We start from the raw sequence: 26156 nt of genomic DNA on the forward strand, positions 1-26156 counted from the left end.
GAAACCAGATCACTTTCCCTCTGGGAGCAAGCACTGGAACCTGTTATTTGTTTTTGCTCCTTCCTTCAACCGTAGGGGCCACGGTAAAGCCTTGCCTGAATTTTCAGACTGGCCTCTTACAATTTCTATTGATTAGGAAAGGCCCAGAAGCCTGGTCAGTATTACCACCAGTGCACGCACGCATGAATGCATGGATGCTTAGTCACTCAGTCATGTCTGACTCTGCAATCCCATGGACTGTAACCCGCCAGGCTCCTCTGTCCATGGGGATTCTCCAGGCAAGAATACTGGAGTAGGTTCCAATTTTCTCCTCCAGGGGACCTTCCCAACCCAGGGATCGAACCTGCGTCTCCCACACTTCCTGAACTAGCAGGCGGATTCTTTACCACTGTACCACCTTTGGATGTATTACTACCACCAGTGCTATTCCTGAACTGCAAGGCTGCTTCTCACAATTACACTTCAAAACTGAGGAAATGGTAGTTCAGAAAGACATCTCATATCACACAGTTAGCAAGTAGTGGAATTCTTTTTGACTAACCTGCAGGACTCTTTAAAGCCTATATCTTAGTTCTTCCCTCTGTAACACTGCAATGCAATGAGACTAATTTCCTCAAGGCACCAGACTTATATCTAAATACATGTTCTCACTTGCAAGGCAATTTGCTCAGGGAATCACATGCTTTTTCCAGTATGCTGCCAACTGATTCACATAGTTTTTTGGATTTCCTCCTTTTGGAATTTCAGAGTTGAAAACATAAGAAATGTAAGTGGCAATAAACCTCTGTTCTTTATAGATGTGTTCATTCAATGTTACTAAAAAATGAGGAGTCAAGATGCAGAAATAAAATGGATGATCAGGCTTGGGGATACAAAATGAAATGTACCTAACGCACAAGGTTAATTTTCTTCTGTGGCACAGAGACTCTGAAGATAATTCCAAGGACACCAAAAATTGTTTAAGCAGTGGTAACATGCTTGAATCACTTCACTTCCTACCATGTGGCCACTCAGTAACACACTCCATTCCAGTATTTTTGCCTGGAGAATCCCATGGACAGAGGAGCCTGGTGGACTACAGTCCATAGGGTCACAAAGAGTCGGACATGACTGAAATGACCTAGCATGCATGCATGCACTCCAAAGAACAAAATTCATTCTGAAGAACAATGTCTGCTTAAAATTTTGTTTCTATGTTTCGTGATCTATGTTTACCATCAGCATGGTCACTAAGATCCATTCTAAAACGTTATTCTGGTAACTATGTGATTAATATTTCTAAAGTATTATAAACCATGAATGAGAATAAGGGTATTAATTTCAGTCAGATTATTGAGCATCTTTCTCCAATGTCAATGAATTTTAAAAGTCCAAGGAAACTCTCTCCAGTAGCCAATCAGCATTTCTCTCAAATACTATTTGGATCATCTGGAAAATCTGGTAGAACATTCAAAAGAGGCTAAAAATAGCACTCAAATACATTTTCCAAAATAGAAAGAAAAAGGACAGGTGGACAACTGGTAAGAATTAAATTTAGGAAGATAAATTACAAAATCAGTCTTGAATTTACCACTTTGGATTTTAAAAGACCTCCTAGAACGTTATTTCCAGCATAAAACCTCTCTATGAAAACAGAATCATTTTTAGAAACTAAATGAAAACACTGTTAATATATCTAATTTTAAACAGGAGGATAAAGAAATGTAATACTGGCCAAAAGTGTTTCAACCACATAAAATAAACTCTTAGGATATTTCAAAGAGTTAAAGCTCTTTAAAATAATGCCTCTTTCAAGTAGTTTAAAGGCATTACTTGCTAATGTTCCTGGAAGAAGTCCATTTAGAGACATTAAGATGTCTTGAAATATCCCTCTTGCTGTATTTTTATATGGTTAAGTAATATATATAAAGACATAGGGACTAAATACCATGGTTTTCTCTTTCCCTAAAAGGTAGGGGAAATAAAGGTCCATCAATAAAGATCCCTATCATCGACACAATCCAGAATTTAATCATGGCATGAATTCAGGATTTTTTCCTAAGTCCAAGATAATTTGTATAGCAAGTAATATTATTACAATTAGTAGCTCTCACCAACAGGGATAGTTTCAAACTTTCTGTAAATGCATATGGCAAAAGAAACACTTGTTAACAAGATGCCTTGTTGACCCAAAGCACTAAAACATGCTTTAAAAGAGTTCTATATTTCTCACTGTGTATATCACTATTAACAGAGTAGACCAAGCCTTAAAGATGATCCTAAAACCAAAGTGGGATCTTCACAGTGTTGAATGAACCAAATCATCTAAACATTTTTTTTCGGTTCCAATTAAATACTAAGCTCTACCATGTACCACTGCCAACATAGCTCTGGAACTCTTGGCCTTTGCAACAACTGTGACTGCCGCAGGACATTGAACCTAAAAATGAATCACTCAGGAGCAGAGGGGAGTCCGTTTCATCTCAAACCCAGAGTTAGGAACCTTTTAATCATGAGTCCTAAGATTAAAAATATTCATTAACATAAGCAGATTAAAAAAAAAAAGAAAACAAGCCAATTTGTGATGTTACATAGTACTTCTAACACAGCAGAGGATTAACTGAAAAAACATCGCTGAAACTTTCAGAAAAAATCCTCACTGCAGAGTGTGGTATTATTGATTTAACTGAAATTGATTATTATATTGGAGAAATGGGATCCGGGTTAGTGGAAATGAAGGAAATTTAGTAAAGGAGTTTAGCAGGGTGTTCTAGGAGACCATAGATACATATTGAAAAGAAGACAAAAGTGTTCAGAGATCTATAGAAACCTTACCTTCTTTCCACCACAAAAGGCAGAGAGCAGAGAACACACTTGAAACTGTTGAAATGGAGCAAAGATACAGCTGAAATTGAAAAAACACCATGCATCACTCAGAGTTACCCTGGCTCTTGGAGGACCTCCCTCATCATGACAATAATGAAAAAAGATCTATGAAATGAAGTAGAACAGTAACTAAAGGAGAATTCAAAGTACCACTTTCCACTTAGCTCCACCTTAGAGTAAGGTCAGAGGATGAGTTTGAGGAGAATTACATAACAGATAAAGGACAAGATAAAAAGGAACAGAGCTGGAAGTGTACAAAGGTAAGGAACTGTCTGAAAATTACAAATAAGTTGTTTAGGCCACTGACTTTGACTGTGGTCAGGGTACCACAACTCAAGATCTGGATTATGCATTATGCCAGTGGGATGGCTCTGCTGCACTAAGAAAATCTTAGAGGAAAGAGTCAGGTGATCTAATACTTAGCACAAAAACAAATGTGAGTCATCACTTCTATTTAGCATTGTACTAGAGTCCCAGCTACTACAAAAAGGCAAGGCAAACAAATAAAATACACACAAATCAGAAAGAAAGAACTAAGATTGCATTTATTTGCAGAAGACACAATCATTTACACAGAAAATCCCAAAGAACTAACAAAAAAGTCATACAACTAATAAGTGATACTAGTGAGTTTGCAGGATACAAACAATACGAGTCAATTGTTTTTCTATATACTAGCAATGAACATTTGTGATTTGAAATTATATTTGTGTCATCAAGACCAATAGTTAAAAATGTAAAGAAATGAATGACTTTCTCAACATAAGATTGCTTCCTAACAGTGAGATGAAGAAAATTACACAGACAGTCTAGAAGTTTCAAGAAACTGTAGTTGTTCCATCCTGGAGTGGCAAACTGCTTGAAAGGAGTTTGAAGTTAGAGAAGTAAGACTCTCAGTCCTCAACAAAGCCACAAGATGTCATAGGAAATGCTTCAAAGTAAAAGAAAATGAAATCAGAAGCATCTCAAAAGTGTTGGGTTACACCACATGGTCTGCAAAATGGACATCAATATTCTGTACATTTAAAAGTATGTAAAGGGCCTTCATGCACTATGAAGTATACACAGAACCCCTAACAACCTAACTTGGCTATGTCATAAATTTGATCTCAAGCAAATGTGGGGACAGTAATAAACAATTAGCAACTGTGTTGGCGTTCTTGTGTGTGTGTGTGTGTATTTATTTTAAAACTTTTTATTTTGTATTGGGGTATAGTTGATTAACAAAGTTGTGATGGTTTCAGGTGAACAGCAAAGGGACTCAGCCATACATATACGTGTATTCATCCACCCCAACTGCCACACGACACTGAGCAAAGTTTCATGTTCTATACAGTAGATCCGTGTTGGTTATCCATTTCAAATACAGCTGCGTACACAGGCAATCATAAGTTCGTTCTCTAAGTCTGTGAACCTCTTTTTGCTTTTTTAAGTTCATTTGGTACATTTATATAATAGAATATTACTCAGCCACTAAAAAGAATACAATAATGCTATTTGCAGCAACATGGACGGACCTAGAGATTGTCACACTGAGCTATGTAAGTCAGAAAGAGGAGAAATACCATATGACATCCCTTACATGTGGAATATAAAAAGAAATGATACTATGTTTGTGTTTTTATAATTAAATGGGACTTTGGGGAGGGGAGCTGAACGGCTGTACATCCCTGAGGAAATCTACAAGAAAGTCTGAGCAGGTGTCTTTTTTCTCCCAACAAATTCATCAAGTCCCAGCATCCAAGTCCTTTCTACTGAACTTTGATTTGTTTCAGTGATTGGTAGTCATGGCGATTGTTCAGCTCCTTTGAAAACACTGAGAAAGTCAAAGAGTGAAAATGCAGGAAATGCGCTCTTCAGAGGGGATAAGATGAGTGGAGTCAAAGTGGTTCTATCAGAGCTTGGGGTAGGATGTTGAACCCCTGCCTGTTGGGGACCCTCTTGCCAAGGAAAGTGTGGCTCATGGCTCAGGCAGCAAGAGCAGGGAAAGTACCTCTGCAACTACCACACAACCGGCTGTTGAGTGAAACCGTGAGGGTGGTACAGGATATTCACGACCATGCATTTTTTCACAATCATTTTGATTACAGAAGCAATAGGGTCAGATGCGGGCTTCCCTGGTGGCTCAGATGGTAAAGAATCTGCCTGCAATGTGGGAGACCTGGGTTCAATCCCTGGGTTGGGAAGATCCCCTGCAGCAGAGCATGGCAACCCACTTCAGTATTCCTGCCTGGAGAATCTCCATAGACAGAGCAGCCTGACAGGCTATAATCCGTGGGGGTCACAAAGAGTCAGACAGGACTGAGTGAATGAGCACATAAGGTCAGATGCAAACTACACAGAAGCATCTAACGCTTATCATTACTCCCTCACACATCCAACATCTCCTACACAGTAGTAACAATTTGGTATGCATCGTCTTTAAAATATTACACAGTACTCTTACAATATTTATTTATTTATTTAGTTGGCTGTGCTGGGCCTTAGCTGCAGCATGTGGAATCTAGTCCCTTGACCAGGGATCAAACCTGGGCCCCCTCAATTGGGAGTGCAGTGTCTTATTCCCTGGACCACCAGGGAAGTCTCTACAATATTAATTTTTTATAAAATAAATTTACACATAATCTTTTATACTGGGTTAAGATTTAATTTGACATTTTCATTAAAAAATTCTATCAGAAATAGTCTTACAAACTGATAGAGACAGACCCACTTAAAACAGTGCAGAATTCCAGACTAAAGGAATATAACCCTCCTTATACCATTTTCCTCTTCATGACCACTTTAGTTGTTTCCAATTCTAAAGAAAGTTGTGAACTTTCTGATTTGGATTTATGTGGGTCTGTGTTTGCCTGTCTTAGAAATTGAATGCTTTTGATTTTGAATAAATTTCTTTGAATGAAACTAACAGATCAATGTCGGTCCATATTTTCACTGTATAAAGTATTACTAAGTCACAAGGTTTCATACCCATTGTATTCCTACCAACAGTTTATAAGAGTAGTTATTTTCCTACATTTTTACATGACCTGAATTCTAACCATATTTTAAGTTTAAACAAACGTGATGGTTGAAACTTGGGGTTTTATTATTGTTTTCTGAATTATCTAGGAGGTTATGCAGCTTTTTATTTGCATTTTTTTCTTTAGTGGATTGCCTGTTTATGTCATTTGCATATTTTTTCCTCTTTAGCTGTTCTGACCCTTTGTTTTCTGTATTGTAATCTTCTTCTCCCAGACTATCATTTGTCTTTTGTCCTTTTATGGAAGTGACAGTCATAATTCTTAGCAGCAAACACAAGTCATTCCTCCTAGTGTAAGCTGAAAAACAATTTTTTAAAAAGTAGATCAATCACTAAAGTTCCCAGAAGAAACAAACAGTTGATCTCAGAGGCCACAAAGCTAGGGAAAATGTCCAAATTAAGGTGATGCATTGTTATACGGGCCTTCTAAGATGTCACTAGTAGTAAAGAACCTGCCTGCCAATGCAGGAGATATAAGAGACAGGGGTTAGATTCCTGGGTCAGGAAGATCCAGTGGAGGAGGGCATGGCAACCTACTCCAGTATTCTTGCCTGTAGACTCTCATAGACAGAAGAGCCTGGTGGGCTACAGTCCTTAGGGTTGCAAAGAGTCAGATACAACTGAAGCAACTTAGCATAGCACAGCGTTGTTAAAGGAGATACTCTGCTCTCTTCCAGCTCTCAATGTGCAAGATGTGACTGCCAACAGCTGGATGTTTCTCTGTCACTTTCCACATAATTAATTCCATGAGGCACCTCCTTCTTCACCTCCACCTTTTCTGAATCAGAAATTAGAATGAGTTCATCTAAATGGTGAGACCAGTCTCAACACAAGCTGCAAGGGAGCCTGGGAAAGTGGATTTCTGGCTTCTAGTTTAGGAAGGCAGATTTATAAAATACCCCAAACACTTGAATGACATTCAAAAAGTTGGGAGCCAGTGAGAAAACATTTAAAGTGTCCACTACATGCAGTCTTTGTGTCACATACACTTTCAAATTTCACAAAATCAAGTATGTCATTGTTTCTTTATATTTATGGTTTTGGTCTTGCTTTTAAAAAATACCATCACCACAGGATGACAAGCCTTTGACTGTGTGGATCACAATAAACTGTGGAAAATTCTGAAAGAGATGGGAATACCAGACCATCTGACCTGTCTCTTGAGAAACCTGTATGCAGGTCAGGAAACAACAGTTAGAACTGGACATGGAACAACAGACTGGTTCCAAATAGTAAAAGGAGTACGTCAAGGCTGTATATTGTCACCCTGCTTATTTAACTTATATGCAGAGTCCATCATGAGAAACGCTGGGCTGGAAGAAACACAAGCTGGAATCAAGATTGCCGGGAGAAATATCAATAACCTCAGATATGCGGATGACACCACCCTTATGGCAGAGAGTGAAGAACTAAAGAGCCTCTTGATGAAGGTGAAAGAGGAGAGTGAAAAAGTTGGCTTAAAGCTCAACGTTCAGAAAACTAAGATCATGGCATCTGGTCCCATCACTTCATGGGAAATAGATGAGGAAACAGTGGAAACAGTGTCAGACTTTATTTTTGGGGGCTCCAGAATCACTGCTGATGGTGACTGCAGCCATGAAATTAAAAGACGCTTACTCCTTGGAAGGAAGGTTATGGCCAACCTAGATAGCATATTTAAAAGCAGAGACATTACTTTGCCAACAAAACTCCGTCTAGTCACGGCTATGGTTTTTCCAGTGGTCATGTATGGATGTGAGAGTTGGACGGTGAAGAAAGCTGAGCGCCGCAGAATTGACGCTTTTGAACTGTGGTGTTGGAGAAGACTCTTGAGAGTCCCTTGGACTGCAAGGAGATCCAATCAATCTATCCTAAAGGAGATCAGTCCTGGCTGTTCATTGGAAGGACTGATGTTGAAGCTGAAACTCCAATACTTTGGCCACCTCATGCGAAGGGTTGACTCATTGGAAAAGACCCTAATGCTGGGTGGGATTGGGGGCGAGAGGAGAAGGGGACGACAGAGGATGAGATGGTTGGATGGCATCACTGACTCGATGAACATGGGTTTGGGTAGACTCCGGGAGTTGGTGATGGACAGAGAGGCCTGGCGTGCTGCAATTCACGGGGTTGCAGAGAGTTGGACACGACTGAGTGACTGAACTGACCTGAACTGACTGACAGGATGACTATACAAATATTCTCTTGTAATGTCTTACAAGACGGTTGTGGTATTATTTTGTACCATTCAGACTTTTCCTTCATCTATGATTCGTGGTTATATAATGGAGTATGAATAAACTTATAATTTTTTCCAAAAGCACAGGCAGTTCTTTCAGTTTCATTAATTGAACAATACATAATTTATTCATTGATAAATAAATGCCATCTTTATATGTTCAATGATTACTATTCATTCTAAAATATTGTTTGTTTATCACAATTCAGTACTATACTATTTTCTTTAAAGTAGTTCTATATCTGATTTTCATGTCTAGTAGAGAAAGCATCTTTGCTCTTGCTTCATTTCAGACTTTTTGGCAATTTTCATATGTTTATTCTTTCACATACACTTTAGAATCACTTATGTGTTCCAAAAGAGAAAAAATTCTGATTGAGACTGTATAAAATTTATACATTAATTTCAGTAGAAGTGACATGTTTAAGATATTGTCTTCTTATCCAGAACATAGTCTGTCTTTCCCCTACTTGGGTTTTGTCCTGTGTGTTTCAATATAATTTCATAGCTCTCTTCATAGGGTCTTTCTCATTAAATTCATTCCTAGGTATTTCACAGCTTTTTCTACACATTATTATGAGTGGGATAGTTCTCATTTCCATTTTAATAAAGTCATTTTATTCTCTTTCTCTAACTGCATCTGATTCTACAATACATACGGTGTACAGTTGAGCCTTCATGTAAGAAATTCCCAGAGTGCTCAATATTGATACTTTCATATAAGACAAGTTTGAGGGGACGCAAGATAATTTCCTAATTAAAACTGATTGTCCCATACACTAGATTTATTGTTTTTTTTCAAATTGATATGTTAAATATTCATTGTCTAGAGTTCGTAGTTCCAAGTTTTCTTTACAGTAATAACAACTAGACATGTGGGTATATGCATCCTTACTGTTTACCAATGTTATTCTGCAATTTGACATGAGATTGACATAAATCTATGCATTCACAACTTCTCAAAGTTTATTTCTAACTAAACCTTTAGCAAACATTGTGAAATTATCTATTTGTCTATATAGAACCTATAGATTCAGTTTCTACTATAAACCAAAGCTAACAACATTTCCTATGATTGAAAACTTAGGGGTGGGCATATGAGCAAAGGATAATTGTTTTTTTCTGTTAAATGTTCATAGTAATTTGAATAAAATGAGGATTACAAACACATCTTTATACAAAAATGATTTTCAACCATCAAAATTAGAGGCTACAACCACATCAGTTTCTGGCTAGAGGAACATGCTTTGTACAGAGCAGAGAACCTGAGACACAGTAACAGTATTACTGGCTGCAGCATCGAACTGGTTCAAGTGATCCAAGTTTTCGTCAAGGCTTTGGAAATGACAGACTTGTAAGTCACTTACTTTCTCCTTATACAGTTCCTACATTTATAAAGTGAGTGAGTCAAGCTGGAAGCAAGATTTCTGGGAGTAATATCAACAACTTCAGATATGCAGATGATACCACCCTAATGGCAGAAAATAAAGAGGAACTAAAGAACCTCTTGATGAAGGTGAAAGAGAAGAGTAAAAACCCTGGCTTAAATTTCAACATGCAAAAACCTGAGCCCATGGCATCTGATCCCATGACTTCATGGTAAATAGATGGGGAAACAATGGAATAAGTGACAGATTTTCTTTTCTTGGACTCCAAAATCACTGCGGACAGTGACTGAAGTAATGAAATTAAAAGACACTTGCTCCCTGGAAGAAAAGCTATGATAAACCTAGAGAGCATATTAAAAAGCAGAGACATCACTTTGCTGACAAAGGTTCACATAGTGAAAGCTATCAACAACCTCAGATATGCAGATGACACCACCCATATGGCCGAAAGTGAAGAGGAACTAAAGAGCCTCTTGATGAAAGTGAAAGAGAAGAGTGAAAAAGTTGGCTTGAAACACAACATTCAAAAAACTGAGATCCCATCACTTCATGGCAAATAGGTGCGGAAACAATGCAAACAGTGAGAGACTATATTTTTGGGCTCCAAAATCACTGCAGATGGTGACTGCAGCCATGAAATTAAAAGACGCTTACTCCTTGGAAGAAAAGCTATTACAAACTTAGACAGCATATTAAAAAACAGAGACATTACTTTGCCGACAGAGGTCCATCTAGTCAAAGCTATGGTTTTCCCAGTAGTTACGTGTGGATGTGAGTTGGACCATAAAGAAAGCTGAGCGCTGAAGAATTGATGCTTTTGAACTGTGGTGTTGGAGAAGACTCTTGAGAGTCCCTTGGTCTGCAAGGAGATCCAACCAGTCCATCCTAAAGGAAATCAACCCTGAATACTCGTTGTAAGAACTGATTCTGAAGCTGAAATTCTAATACTTTGGCCATCTGATGCGCAGAACTGACTCATTTGAAAAGACCCTGATGCTGGGAAAGATTGAAGGCAGGAGGAGAAGGGGATGAGAGAGGATGAGATGGTTGGATGGCCTCACTGATTCAATGAATATGAGTTGGAGCAAGCTCCAGGAGATAGTGAAGGTCAGGGAAGCCTGGGGTGCTGCAGTCCATGGGGTCACAAAGAGTCAGCGACAACTTAGCAACTGAATAACAATAGGCACTAGGGTTCTCTCTGTTTCATGTTTCAAGTTTCAAAAGGGGGCCATGTAGCTCCCCCAAGCCCACAGGAAATGGAGGACACGTCTGGATCCAAGGACACAGAACTATTTCAGGGACACTGAAACCACAACTTTCAAACAAACTAATCAACCAGAGTTTGCCAATAAAGACACTTTACTGTAGCCTCAAATTTTGCCTATGATAACTACCACACATATGGAAATAATGATTACTTTAATCAAAAGTTATATTTCTATATCAACTGTGATACTACAGGAAGAAATACAGCCTCTGTTTATTTCCTCACTTTGGATTAGTTAACACAGGACGTTCAATGTAGCTTGGACTAAAGTATGTGCTGACATCAGTAGCCCTCTTAATATAAGTCACACCAGGAATGTGGGTGTTTCCACACCTGCCATGGCAAAGTAGCCACATACCAGCTTATGGTAAGATCCACTTGAGTCAGATTCGGAGGAATTTTCTAGCATGTAAATATCATGCAAACATAAAAGTGAATATAAACAATGTTTAACATGTAGTTTATCTTCTAGAGACTTATAATTACAGAACCCACATGTGTATATCTAAAGTAAAGCTTACAACGGAATCCTATTACATGATTTTTTCAAATCTAAAGTGAAATCTTAAGCCCTAGTCTTCTAAAATTTATCACACAGAGAGAAAGCCACCAAAAATCTTGGACAATACATCTTATAGTGTTTCAAGGAGCCAAGGCAGGCATCTGTTTTTCTAATCAGGAAGTTTTCTGTCTGAGATTAGAGCTTTGGGGAATAGTTAGAGGTTCTGAATCCTTTAAATAACCTTCAATCCTTCAAGTATTAAATTCAAGATAAAAATGAGCCATGAGTACTAGACATGAAGAATATTAAGAGAGAGATGGCTACTGAATATGCATCAGGCGTTCACACTGTAGGAAATTTTATGGCTGATGGTAAGGAGATTACTAAAGAATCATTTTAGGGTTTTTGTTGTTTCAGAAATTTTCCTCATACATAGAGCTGTGGCAGATGATTTGCTTTGAATTTCATCCTTGCACAAATGGATTCCCATGTTCCTTTCTCAATGATGTAAATGGGCCTAATTAAAAACCCTACTATTTATATATTAAGGTAACTATCTGTGAACTACCAACTTCATCTGCCCTGATCTAGAGAACCATTCTGAGGGATTATGAGGAGTTATAGACCCCTGCCCTAGAGTAAAAATAAACCCTTCCCTAAGAAATGATTGGTTCCATGGTCTGTGCAAATGAAAGCCAGCTTACTTAAGTCTAATTAGTTCACCGCTTGCTGTGTTTGACTCACGTGAAGTACAAGGGCCATTTATATGACCTTATGCCCATGTGTCGACAGGTTTAGTGCGGCTAGATGATGTTCATGGGTTCTCCAAGTTTCAGTCAAAGCCACTGACTTCACTTTTCCTCAGTGTGTTGTTTATTCACAGAAACTTAGCCATTTACTGAAACGTGAAGTCAGTTTGGTCTCACAAAGCCAGGAGAACTGAAGGTGCAGGTCACGTCTGGCAGCTTTTGTGCAGAACCCCCCAAAAGAAAATGATTTCACTGTAGATAAATGCAGTGCGGATGAATGGATAAAACAAGCTTTTTTTTTTTTTTAATTCTACTAACTTTTTGTACAGAAGGTGATATTCTTGAGAATTTTAAATTGCTTCATATTTCAACTTTTTTTTTTTAATTGGAGGAAGATTAGTGTTGTGTTGGTTTCTGCCACATAACAATGCAAATCAGCTGTAATTATACAGATATCACCTCCCTTTGAGCCTCCCGCCTGTCCCCCCATCCCACCCGTCTAGGTCATCACAGAGTGCCTGGCTGTGCTCCCTGTGTTATAAAGCAACTTCTTACCAGCTATCTGTTATGCACATGATAGCGTACATATGTCGATGCTACTTTCTCTGTCCCACTCACTCGCTCCCACACTGAGTCCACAAGTCCACTCTCGATATCTGTGTCTCCATTCTTTCCTTGCAAATAGGTTTCAACTCTTTTTGAATCGACCATAGCGTTTATAGCATAACTTCTTTAAATTCAACTCTATTCCTCAAGAACCTAAGTAGTCTTACAATCCACTGTGCCAGATGGAGGCGGAAAGGCAAAGTCACTTGGAAAATTTTGATAACCTTTCCATCCAGGAATATAACTCCTATCGGGGAAATCAGGCCTGTGGGTCAGAAGTCTTTTGACAGTGCAATCTGAATAAAGGTTATCAGCAATTCCAGATAAACTGGAATTTAAGTAAAATCTTAGGCATTTATTTCCAGTGGGTAAAATCACAAACTACCAAATATGTAATGAAATAGGCTTATAAAATCATTTATGAACCAGGAGTTGAGATGTTGGCCCAAGACTCGAGTAACTTTATACTGTGAGGTGTATGAAAGAAAGGAGGAGAAAATATGAACCCAAAGGGAGTGGAGAAGCTACTGGAGAGAGTTTTGAGTAGAGGTTGTCTCCAGGTATGGAGGGTTTTACACAACTGGAAAAGCGCTGATCAGAAGGTGGAAAACTCCTTAACCACCAAGGCAGTTACTGCTTCATAGAAACAGTCCCACATTTAGATCATGTAGAAAAACTTGCTAAGTTGAAGTACATGAGTGATCACTTTCCATCCAGCCGTTTGATCGTGCAGCAGTTGCTTCTATCCTAATCAAAGAAATTAGAGAAAATCAAAAGTGAATAAAAGAGGAGAAGGACTCATGAACAGGAATGAACAGGTGAAAACACAAACATAGGCAGAAGCACGAACACTGAGGTGGACAGAGCAGGCTGCAAAAAGAAAAGAGATTCACAGATAAGTCAGATATGAAGAGAAGATGAGAGGCAAGAGAGCCTGTCTATAACACAGGAAAATAAAGAAAGCAAATGCAAAATTTTAGTGATTTGCAAAACAAAAATCCAGGTCTGTGTTAGGTCTTAAGTGTCAAATATAAAAGAAAATGTAACCTGCAGAGACTTTAATCTTTCCCTACTTAAAGATTTGCATGGATCCAGAACATTCCAGGGCAAGGGCAAGTTAGCAAACTAGTGTATGATCACAACATGTCCTTAAAATTTGACCACAGCCGTGTCATAGGCAAGACCCAGGCAGACTTTGGAGCCACTATCAGGAAAAAAGATTTAGCAACTGATGACGGTCAAGTTTGGGGATGAAACACAATGAGTAATGGGAGCATTTTAAGTTCAAAGAGTGAAATACTGGGCAAACATTAGAGAGTGAGGCAAAAGTACACTGTAATTCAGGTATCAGAACTGATGAGGGAAGATAGGAAATAACAGTATAGCCCAAGGAGGAGAGAAAGCACAGCCACAGTTGGGAAGAATCCAGCAGCATGCAATACTCAAAACTAGAAAGAGATAGAGAAGAGCAACATTGTAAGAAAGCACACACTGCTATATTTAAAAAGATAGCCAACAGGGTTTCTTGTATAGCACAGGGAAGGTGGCTCAGTATTCTGTAATAAGCTGAATGGGAAAAGAATTTGAAAAAGAAAAGATAAATAGATAAAGAAAATAGATAAATGTACACGTATAACTGAATCACTTTCCTGTACACCTGAAGCTAACACAACAGTGTTCATCAACTATGTTCCAACATATGATTAAGAAAAAAAAAAGAATGTATAGGAGACTTCTCTGGTGGTCCGGTGGTTAAGAATCTGCCTTCCAATGCAAGGGACACAGGTTTGATACCTGGTCGGGGAACTAAGATACCACAGGCTGCAGGGCAACTCCTAAGCCCATGCACCACAACAAGAGCTCACGCACTGTAACAGAGAGCTCACCTGCCACAATGAAGACCCAGTGCAGCCAAAATAAACAAACAAACAAATTAAACTGAAGGAGAGGGTGAAGCAGGTCCTGTGGTTACCAGGTACCAGACATAATGCTGAGACAGGAGCTTATTGAAAGTGAAAGTGCTAGTTGCTCAGTCCTGTCCAACTCTTTGCAACACTATGGACTGTGGTCCACCAGGCTCCTCTGTTCATGGAATTCTCCAGGCAAGAATATTGGAGTGGGTTGCTGTGCCCTCCTCCAGGAGATCTCCCGGACCCAGGTATTGAACCTGGGCCTCCTGCACTGCAGGTAGATATCTTTCCAGACCTTATTAAGTCTTGGAAACTCCAAAGTAACTATGTTTCTCCTATGTGCTCTTTTTGTTTGGTCTGTTTGTTCTTGCCAGTCTTAACTCTTACACTTTGATTTACAATCTATTTCGAGTTATTATTTGCATATTGTGTGAAAGAATGTCCAGGATTAATTTTGTTGCACATGACTGTCCAATTGTTCCAGCATCATTTGTTATAAAGATTATCTTTTTCCCATTGAATTAATTGGCCTCGTACATCTATCACAAATCAATTGTATAAGTCTGTTTCTAGTCTTTTTTCTATTCTACTGATCTATTTGTCTGTCTTTTCATAAATACATACTGTCTTGTTTCCTATAGCTCTATAGCCTTGGAATCAGGCAGCAGTCCCCTTCTAAGGATGGAACACAAGGTCAGAACCAGATAAAAATAGTTGTCATTTGGTAAAGAGGCCCAGAGAATTCTGCCGGAGCTCCTTAAATCTCTCCAGCCAAACTCAAGATTGGCCATGGATATCAAGTAAAGTTAATGCTACTGGGAGGACTAAAGCAGTCCCAACCACAAAGTAGAAGCATATAGAGAGATTACAGAGGACCAAGTACAGCCCATAAATATTTGACCTCAGACTCACAGACACAGGCTGATATAATATTGAAATAACAAACTCAGCATCTTTTTCATGTAGTCCTGCCTAGATGACATCCCAGCAGTCTACTGCAGTTGTACCTCTGTAAGATAAATATCTAAAATCCAAGCCATGAGAATCCCCCTGGGTGTCTTCACACTACCAGAAACAATTATACTTAACTAAGCACAGAAACAGGAGAGTCGAAACAAGTTTAACCAGTTAACTTAGAGTTATCCTGCCAAAATGTGATAGCCTCTTTTCTTCTGTTTTATTCTCAGGACCTCATAATATGAATTTTCCTTTGCTATTCTACTATTCCATAGGTCTATGCATGGCTTTAATAACTGTAAGACTTATCCACATCAATAACTCGAACCAGTAATATTGTCGTTAAGCAACCAATAAGAAAGCTTTGTTAGATCTCCAATGTCAAAATCTACAAACCCTGCAATAAAAAGAAAATAAGTATATCAAGAAAGGAAATGAAAATATGGCCACTTTCCTAAAGCATTAGAACAAATTTGGCTCCAAAAAAAATTTGAAATTGGCTTGGCTGGGATTCTGATGAGCAGTCTGAGACAATAAAATAGTTACGAAGTCTGAGTTCAAGTGGTCATTCCTCCATAGTTTCCAGGGAAGATCATTTCAGCTGGTGTTCATCTTTCTGTTTAACAGAAGTCTTCAACAGGGCATAAGGACAGAGGATGGGAGACATGGAAAATTACTGTGGCTAAGAGAGCCCGAATGGAAAAATAACCTTCGTATAAATGCATGTGGAAGTTGGTAACAGAGCCCTTATCTTGCAGGAATGTGGGCCCTTCAATTGGCCAGGTTTGAGCCATCCTGGGGCCTGATCCACTTGGCTCTGTGAATACTGAACAGTTCAAACTAGGCTTTAGCTCAGACAGGATAAAAACAATCACCACAGGAATGTTTCAGAAATTTTTAAATGTAGAAGAGAAAACCCTTCATGGAAAGCCCAAAGCCAGAGTCTGGTGCCCATTCATCTATGTCTAGTTCCAGATCTCTTCATTTTCTGATCTCAGAAGGTTTTACACACACCCTATCACCTGGACTTAAAAAAAAAAAAAATGTAGACTTAGTGAGAAGCAGCCTTCATTCCCAACTCAGATGTAAAACCAAACAGAAATAAAAACAGGGTACCCTGTTGAAGAAGACAATACATAGGATTCTACAAAACCAATCTCAATTTTTGGATGGATTAAATATTAGTGAAAATAAACTTCAATGTATATTATAGTCAGATCAATGGTCAGTGTGTTCAGGACAAACTGAATTCAGTAGCGGATAGGGTCTTCCATGGTGGTCCACTGGCTAAGACTCCGTGCTGTCAATGCAGGGAGCCTGGGTTCAACCCCTGGTCAGGGAACTACATCGATCCCACATGCCCCAACTAAGAGTTTGCACGTGGCAACTAAAGATCCCCACATGCCACAATGGAGATTGAAGATCCTACAGCACTAAGATCTGGCATAGCTAAACAAATAAATAGATTTTTAAAAATAAATTCAGTAACAAGTAACAGGAGGAAAAGTAAATATGCACTCAGGATATGGTAATTATCCAGGTCAGAATACTGCATTGGGTAGCCTTTCCCTTCTCCAGGGGATCTTCCCAACCCAGGGATCGAACCCAGGTCTCCCGCATTGCAGGTGGATTCTTTACCACCTGAGCAATAAGGGAAGCCCAAGAACACTGGAGTGGGTAGCCTATCCCTTCTGCAGGGGATCTTCCCAACCCAGGAATCAAACCAGGGCTGCCTGCATTGCAGGTGGATTCTTTACCAACTGATCTATCAGGGAAGCCCAATATTCACGTTCTCATTTCCTTTATAAAATTTTTCATTGAAAATGTGTGCCAGTGGCAAGTGTTGAAAACATATTGTTGCACGCTGGTATTTTCAGCATCCACTATATCCTCTAGGCTTTAGCGAGGCAGCATGGTGATTTCAAATTGGTACAGAAACTCACAGCTTCATGAGCTCAGGCAAAGTACTTCTTCTAAGTAAGAAAGTAAAAGTGTTAGTTACTCTGTCATATCCGACTCTTTGCTACCTCATGGACTGTAGCCCGCCAGGCTCCTCTGTCCATGAAATTCTTCAGGCAAGAATACTGGAGTGGGTAGCCATTCTCTTCTCCAGGGATTGAACCCGGGTCTCCTGCATCACAGGTGGATTCTTTACTGTTGAGCCACCAGGGAGGCCCATCGTAAAATGGATGTACCATTGCCTACTTGGGCTGTGATAAAGATGAAGAAATGCAACATCTACACAGCATTCAGTGAGGTGGAAAAATATGCTAATAAATATTAATGTTCCTCTATTCCCTCTTCCTATATCACTGGAACAAATTGAATTTGATTAAAGTGTTTTCTTTTCAGGACTCTTACTGTTGCCTACTGTACAGTACTGAGAAGGAATAATCATTGAAGAGCAAACTATGTTTAACTCTCTACATCCACCCCCAGATTCACTCTTAAATTCTTGCTTTTCAGCACTCTATTTTTCTAGCTTTTTAAACTCTAAGCCTTCTGGATTTTAGATTTATTGTGGGCTATCATTTGGATTTCAGACATAACCTATTACACGAGAAAGTATAAAAATTGGACAGTTGCCTTTAAGTATTGAGAGATAACGAGGAATAAAAGAGATAATTGCATAGGATAGTAAGAAGGCTTGGTGTCTAAAGCTCGTGTTTAAGTCCATGGTGGGACACTTGCAGGTTTGATTATTTTTGAGTCTTAGTTCTCACATTGGAAATGTGGATAATCATGCTTGTCTTACCAAAATCATAAGAATTTTAAAGAATCAAATGTAATTGTTTGTGAAATTTCTTTATAAGTGCTAAATAAATCAATGATTGACACATCTTTTTTTTATTATAGCGCTTCCCTGGTGGCTCAGACAGTAGAGAATCTGCCTGTAATGTGGGAAACCCAGGTTAGATCCCTGAGTCAGGAAGATTCCCTGGAGAAGGCAATGGCTACCTGCTTCCGTATTCTTGCCTCGAGAATCCCATGGACAGAAGAGTCTGGTGGGCTACAGTCCATGGGGTCACAGAGTCGGACATGACTGAGCAACTAACATTTTCACACACTTTATCACTGTAAGGTCAAATAGATAGCCTGGAATTCTTGTCTTCACTTTTGTCTTCTTGCTCCCATCCTGAAGTTGATCCAACCAAACTTAGTGCAGGACTTTCTAGACTCTGAGCTTACCAGAGTGGCATCAGAGAATCTTAAATGATCCCAAGTAATACTTGAAGACAAAGCTAAATTAAGGGTTCTTCTGTGATTTGGACCAACAGACATAGTGAATGCACATTATCTCTGCCCAATGAAGTTCCTCAAAATCTGATCTGAATCCTCAGTGAATACTAGAATGAACCAGGTCATTTCAGGCTCCTGAGTTTCTTGAGCTCTCAATTGGTCATATATTCCCCAGGGGACTGTCCACTGACATCTCTGAGACTCTGCATCTAAAATATCCATAACATCTCAATGTGTGAGGGCACGAGCTATCCATTAGTATCACAAAGTAACACACCATTGACATTAGACCAGAAAGAGAATTTTAGGGGATTGCAAAACAACAAAACAAGTTAAATCAACAATGTGGTGTTTAAACATGTCCAGCAATTCCAAGGCTCCAAAACAGCTGAAAATGATTTGAGGAATAAGATCAGCCAAGGAGAATGTTTAATTTCCATTAATGTAGAAGCATCTATTCAGACTTGCCATAGCCAAAGAGGCAGCATTTGAGACAGTTTTCAAGCCTGGTTGCAGCTGAACCTGGTGAAAATTATTTCTTGGCATTGTTTCAAGTTCTTCATTCTGGAGCCAGACTATCTGGGTTCAATTCCTAAGCTGACCACTTACTAGCAGTATAACCTTTGGCAAGATCCTTAACCTCCATCTCAGTTTCTTCACCTATAAAATGGGGTAATAATAAAGCTACCTTATTCAAGTATTGTAAGGATTAAATTGGAAGTAACTAGAATAATTGAGACACATAGTAGTTACTTACCAAGTACTATTATTATTAACATAAGTCATATATAAATGTTCAAAAGTAACTTTATGCATGATATTTATAGAGTAGCAAAGTGAGGCTTTCAATTTGTATAAGATGTGTTGTTGTTGTTTAGTCACTAAGTCCTACCTGACCCTTTTGCAACCCCCGTGGACTGTAGTCCCATTACAGTAGCCCCAGGCTTCTCTGTCCATAGGATTCCCCAAGCAAGAATACTGAAGTGGGTTGCCATTTCCTTCTCCAGTGGATCTGCCCAACCCAGGAATCAAACCTGCGTCTCCTGCACTAGCAGGCAGATTCTTGACCGCTGAGCCACCAGGGAGGCGTGCACTATTACCCTCATTGTATAAGTGAAGAGAATGCGTGCTAGAGAGGTTGAATTCACAGCACTACCCTACAACTTAGTGGATTAATCATGATTTCTACCAGTTTCCCTCCTCTCACCTCTACCGACCTGCTCCCAAGAGTTTTAAAGTTTCTTCAAATCACAAATGAATGAAGTAATCACTGTGGGTGAGTGTTAGGACAGAGAAGAACTTTGAAGCAAGCCAAAATTCCATGTTTGAAAAGAAGGCGAGGCAATTACATTGTCATTTTCAAGTGAACAATGAAGCCAGGTTATTTTGTTATTGGACAGAACTTTCAATCTGTAAAGTTTCATATAGAATTGAACCAAATAAGCCAGTTATAAAGAGGACAAAGAGTTATAAAGAGACCTTTTAAAAACAATCTAACAATGGCAAAATGGGTGAAGGGTATAAGCTTGAGTTATAAAATAAATCAGGGAGATGCAATGTACAGCACGGGGACTATAGTTAATAATCTTGCATTGTGTATTTGAAAGTTGCTAAGAGGGTACATCTTAAAAGTTCTCATCACACAAAAATATTGTAACTATGTAGGTTAACGAATGTTAAGTAGACTTATTATGGTGATCATTTTGCAATGTATATTTTGCATTGTCATTGTATATTTTGCAATGTCATTTTGCAATGACGTGACACATCTGAAACAAATATAATGTTATATGTCAGTTATATCTCAATTAAAAACAAACAAGCAAAAAAAAACTAAGAAGTGAGACAGCTTTCATATGATGGAGGTCTGTACCCAAGGAAGGCATCAATGGATGTACGGATGTAACTATGAATATACATGGTGGCGAAATGGAAAGAAAGCAACAAAAACAGCAAATTGCTTTCTTAAATCAAACATCTACATAAATAAAAGTTTCCAGATTGTGATAAAAAATCTCTGATATCACTTTGTCCATGAAATTACCAATGATCAGAGTAAGTCAATCCATTGTTCTTTGGGGAAAGAACAAGGCAAATACAAAGTCCCAGGAGCACAAAGATCTGCAGTGAGCTTGTTGGTTTCCAGTATCTTTTGCTCTACCGTTGCCCTGGGTCTATCTGAAGGCAAGGGCACTAGGACCAGATGTTGTATCACACAAACAGGGGTCAGTTGCTCTCCTCCCTCCAGAGAAGGAGGGAAGGGATTTAATTCCTCCTGAGTTCACTAGATTTCCTATATCTGAAAACCACGGACTCAGGAGCATCTCAAAGATGCCATTAATTCTGTGAAAACAGCATGTCTCATTAAGGCATCAAGCCTCATGCACATCTCTGATGAGCTAAAATGCAGTATCCTAAAGCAAATGTCAAAATGAAGTCATCTTGAGACTCACGGTGTGCTTCCTTAAAAATGAAGCATTACTCAAGTAGCCAAAAATGATAAGTGCTCTGTCTGTCTGTCTCTCACTTTCTTTCTACTGATGTAGTAGGAAAGCAATTATTACCATCCTAACATCACTGCTATAACATGTCCCACATAAGGGCAATAATGCAACTATTTTTAACTTCTTGCTCCAAATCATCAGAATAAATAACAAAATATCCATGTAGATGGATTCGAAGAGGAAAATGGGCTCACCATCCCTTTTAACGAATGAAAGTACAAACTGTCAAAATTATGTTTAATTAAAAATCATTTATTTTGGTCTTATAGTAGAGGAAAACATTGGATCAGACACATATTCATTTGGACAAAAATCCTTGTATTTGTTAGGTCTTGATGCAGCCTCAGATCAAACCCAAGTACGTACATCTACAGCCGAGAAACAGATCATCCTTCCAGAGACAATTACTGCTTCCAATCAAAACACTTGAGCATATCACATCAACTGGGTGTGAGGGAATTCTCCCTCTTCTTCAATCAAATCAGTCTTCATTTCCAACAACCTTATGTCACAGAGAAGCAAATGCCTCCTTCAAACTTTGAGCTCAACCTTCAATTCTTCCTTGACCCAGAAAGATAAAGCATGGTTCAAGGTTCCATACTTAAGATTTTTAAGATGTTAGACCCTCCATCCACCCACCTTTCCAGTCCTGGCTGCAATGCAAGAGGTAAGGAAAGTAAATAGAACAATGAGGTCTTCCCACATTGTTCCATCCAAGATCAGCTGTTCCATCCAAGATCTTTCTATATGTCTGCCTTTCACACAAGGAAGCCAGAGTGAGTCTATTTTTTCTTTTTAGCAGGCATTGCACTAAGTTTCTGATCTACAAATACAAGTAGGGTACACAGGACAATGTGATTCTTGACTAAATTTGTTGCCCCCCCCCCAAATGAGAATTCATGCAAATCTCTAGCTAGATCTAGCTGGTTAATTTCTCCTAAAATATTTCATAAAGGGAAAAGATGAGGTTGGCCAGATCAGTCATTCCAACATATAGAAATAGAAGCACCTCCATGAGGAAGTCTGAGGACTGGGACCCTGGCTGCTCGAGAGTTCATTTAGATTTATAAAACTTGAGCTCTCTTTGCATGCTTCATAAAAAATTATTACGTGAAAAATCTGGCTGCTCACTGCATTATTCATCGCAGACCCTCTTAAACAAATAACTGTTAAACATATAAAAGGGTCCACGCATGAAGTGGGGAAAAGCAAATGAAATCTGCTAAACAAATTATAATTGAGATGAGTACAATGGTCCTCAGGTCACAAGAAGAAAGGTAGAAAGTCGTCAGAGTTTTGTGATTCATTTATGAAAAAGAGATGCGACTGTTCTTTTTTTTTTTAAGTAAAATCACAAAATCAATTGAATGGGTGGGCAAGTGATCATTATGAGAAAGAAGAATGCCCACGAAAGGGGATGTGTTAGATGAGCATTAGAGGAAGGACCTGAGATGGACCCCAGCTCTCCTAGGACTTTCATGACCCCTGCTTCCTACAGAGAATCCTGTCAAGGACTGTCTTGTTCTAGGGGCCCTAAGGCTTACCTGGTTTGCTCCCCAGCAGCAACTGGGTCTAGAGCCAACCAGGTTTCTTTTCATGCAGAACCACCTGAAAGGCTTAGTTAGCCCCTCCAGCACTTAAGAGTTTGGATTTAGGTTAGGGAGAGCAGGTTTCACAGATCATAATTTCCTACTTTCTAAATATCCCCCAATTCTTGGTCATGCCAACCACGTCGAGCTCTTGGGAATCAGAAATCGAGGGCTGGGCAGAACTGTCTCTCTCTAGTTTTGAGTTAAGCAGGTGCACAAGCCCTGATATCTGTGACCCGCAGAGGCTGGTAAGCACCATGGCTGCTGCATGTGGTACGCTGGGAGGATTAGACGTCCCGCCATTCTCAGCATAGATTCGAGTGATTTTTTCTTCGTGCAATGGACAGAAAGTATTGGAGAAACATAAAAACTCATCCCTGTGTTAATTTTTCCATTCACCAGAAGATAAAAACAGCCTGGAGAAACGAGGAGTGATCGCTGGGCTAGGGTTGGGATAGGTCTCCAAAATCTCTTCTAAGCTATAAAATATCCATTATCGTAAATGCTCAGCTCATTGAAATCATGAGTCAGAAAGCAATACCCCTTCAAACTCTCATTAGATCTCCCAATATGCTGGAGGTCACGTTTACTGCTGCATTAGTCAGTGTTTACTAGAGAGACACAACCAACAGGAGATTATATATGTAAATGGATTCATTATGGGGAATTAGTTCAAGTGGTTATGGAGGCTGAGAGACCCCCAAGACCCGCAGTCAGTGAGTGGAGGCCCAGAAAGGCAGGTGGTAGAGCTCCAGGCTCAGACTGAAGGCCTGCAAACCAGAAGAGAGAACGGCATAAGTGCCAGTCCAAGTCCAAATCCTTACCAAAGATGGGAGAAGACTAATATCCCAGCTCAAAGACATTCAAGCAGAGAGCGAAAATCCTTTATACTCAGCCTTTTATCCTAGCCAGGCTTTTAGTGGACTGGGTGAGTCCCACCAGTATTGGGGAAGGCAATCTGTTTCACTGGGTCCATGGACTCCAATGTTTACCTCATCCAGGAACCCCCTCCCAGACACACTCAGAATCTGTTTAACCAAATGTCTGGGCCCTCCATGGTGCAATAAGGTTGATGTGTGAAATGAACCATCAAAACTAGAATAGCAGTGATGACCGAAAGAGACACTTAACTCCCATTCCTCCCATTGTCCTGGGAAACAACGCTCATGCAACCAAAATTTCCTGTTTCTCTCTGCTGCCTCCCATGCTCATACCTGGAGGAGGAGAAGTAAATTGACTGTAGAATTAACTGTAGAATCTGGCAGAAGGAACCAGGTGTGCGGGACTCTGCCCTGTCTGGGCCTTTCCCTGGAATGCACCTCAATGCAGAGTGAGCATATGCCACCCTCAGCTCGCAGCCCCATGGGGCGGTTCTGGGGGGACTAGCTCAATTCAAAGGGTCCCTAACACATTAATATTTGCTGCCACTTCTGGGAACCTAGAGAAACTGATTATGTCTTTCTAGAAGTAAAATAATCCCTGGAGCATGTGGTGATTCTGTAGGCAGGCTTGCCTTAAGTGGCTTGAGCCCTGGGGGTATATTCCCAGACTCAGACCTCAAGCCCTCAGCAAGTGCCAGCCGTGGGAGCCTTTGCAATCTTCCCTGGAACATTCCAGCCCCAGTACATGAGACAACTCCATCCTAAACAACACAGGCTCCACTTGCCCTGGTGGTAACACTGAGAACAGAGACCTGAGCAGACTAGTCCCCAAGACTTCTGTTATGGGTTAAACTGTGTCACCCTGAAAGGTCTGCGGAAGTCCTAGGCCCATTACGTCAGTTGTTCAGTCGCTAAGTCCTGTCTGACTTTTTGTGACCCCAGGGACCACAGCCAGGCTTCGCCGACCTTCACTATCTCCCCGAGTTTGCTCAAACTCATGTCCATTACGTCAGAGTGTGGCCTTATTTGGAGTTGCGGGGTCGGGGGTGGTCACAGAAGACATAAGCAGTTAAGATATAAGTTAATAAGTAGTTAAGTCATGCTGAAATGGGTGGGTCCCGAATCCATACAGAAGATGAGAAGAGACACGAAGACACACAAGCAAGAAGCAGGCAATGTGATGACAGAGGCAGAGACAGAGAGCCTGCAGCTGCTGGCCAGGGAACACCCAGAACTGCAAGGAAGGTTTTCTCCTACAGGTTTCAGAGCCAACACCCTGACTTCCGATGTCGAGCCTCCTGACCTGTGACATAATATACTTCTGTTGTTCTAAGTCATTCAGTTTGTGGTACTTTGCTTTGGTGGCCCTGGGAAACGGTACAGACTAGTATAACATCAATTCAACACCAAATCCCAACCCCTAGACAAACACTAAGACATGAACCGAAGTTCTTCATGATGCGCTAAGATGCAATCCAAGGAAATCAGGCTTTCTGTAAATATCCTAGGATAAGTGCCCCCGCCCCAACTAGGGGGGAAAGGTGTTTCGTGACCTTAAAGCAGCAGGACTGAGCTGAGCAGAGGCAGAATCCACTGACTCACTGTATCCCTTGCACTCCTAGCTTTAGATTGCTACTATTCACTGACTTCGTCTACTTCAACAGACACAAATCTGTAAATTATTAAGAATAATGACAATTGTTCATTAAGCATTTTCCTATGCCAGGCAGTGATTTAGCAGTCTTGACATAGATTATATTCTGATGCTTGCAGTAACTTGAGAGATCAACATTTCTATCTTCATTTTCTAGAATGAGAGACTGAGCTTTGTAGGTCCAATAAATAATGGAGCCTGATTTTGAAGCCAGGCCTGTCAGAAACACCAGCTCAGTCTTAGAGATATTTCAGGACACGAAGAGCCAGATGGACTCCACAATTTGGAAATTTAAGGATACATCACAGTGCCAGAGATGAACAAAAATACAAGCCTTCCTAATAATTATTTCCCAGATTGTTTCTTGAAACATGAGAGGTCGTCAATGATGAAAACAAAAAACACCACTCCTTACTGGACTATTTTCTGATTCTGCCAGGGAAACTAGTCTGGGTAGAGAATCAGCCTTTGCTTTTTATACCTCTGATGGTATGTGGGGTTCAGAGCAGCAAAAATGTGAGTCCAGAGGAATGTTTTTATTCTAAATCTATTTTCTGGAATCACAGATATGGTATGACTTGCTACAAATGCAGTTAAAACACTGCTCCTGGAAGCTATAAACAAGTTGAACTGCAGACTGATGACTGGCAAGGACCAAGTGTGCAAACTGCTGGCTGAACTGTTGCTAAGATTCTGCAACAGGTCATCATTGCCCTTGGGATATGATCTGCAGTCAGCCTGAATGGTGAGACAGGTTGTCCAGCCCCCCTCAGCACCACTGACACTATATGTACTCAACACTAGAAT

The 26156-nt window shown here is 39.8% G+C and overlaps 1 protein-coding gene across 5 annotated transcripts in view; it reads right to left on the reverse strand.

The window, feature by feature from the left end:
* Positions 1-26156, reverse strand: part of FBXL7 (F-box and leucine rich repeat protein 7) — a 431217-nt gene that overhangs the window by 267773 nt on the left and 137288 nt on the right. The gene's annotated exons all lie outside the window — the stretch shown is intronic.

Source organism: Giraffa tippelskirchi, chromosome 8 (genome assembly GCF_054371585.1).
Source record: "Giraffa tippelskirchi isolate mGirTip1 chromosome 8, T2T-mGirTip1v1.2.pri, whole genome shotgun sequence".
Lineage (NCBI taxonomy): Eukaryota > Metazoa > Chordata > Mammalia > Artiodactyla > Giraffidae > Giraffa > Giraffa tippelskirchi.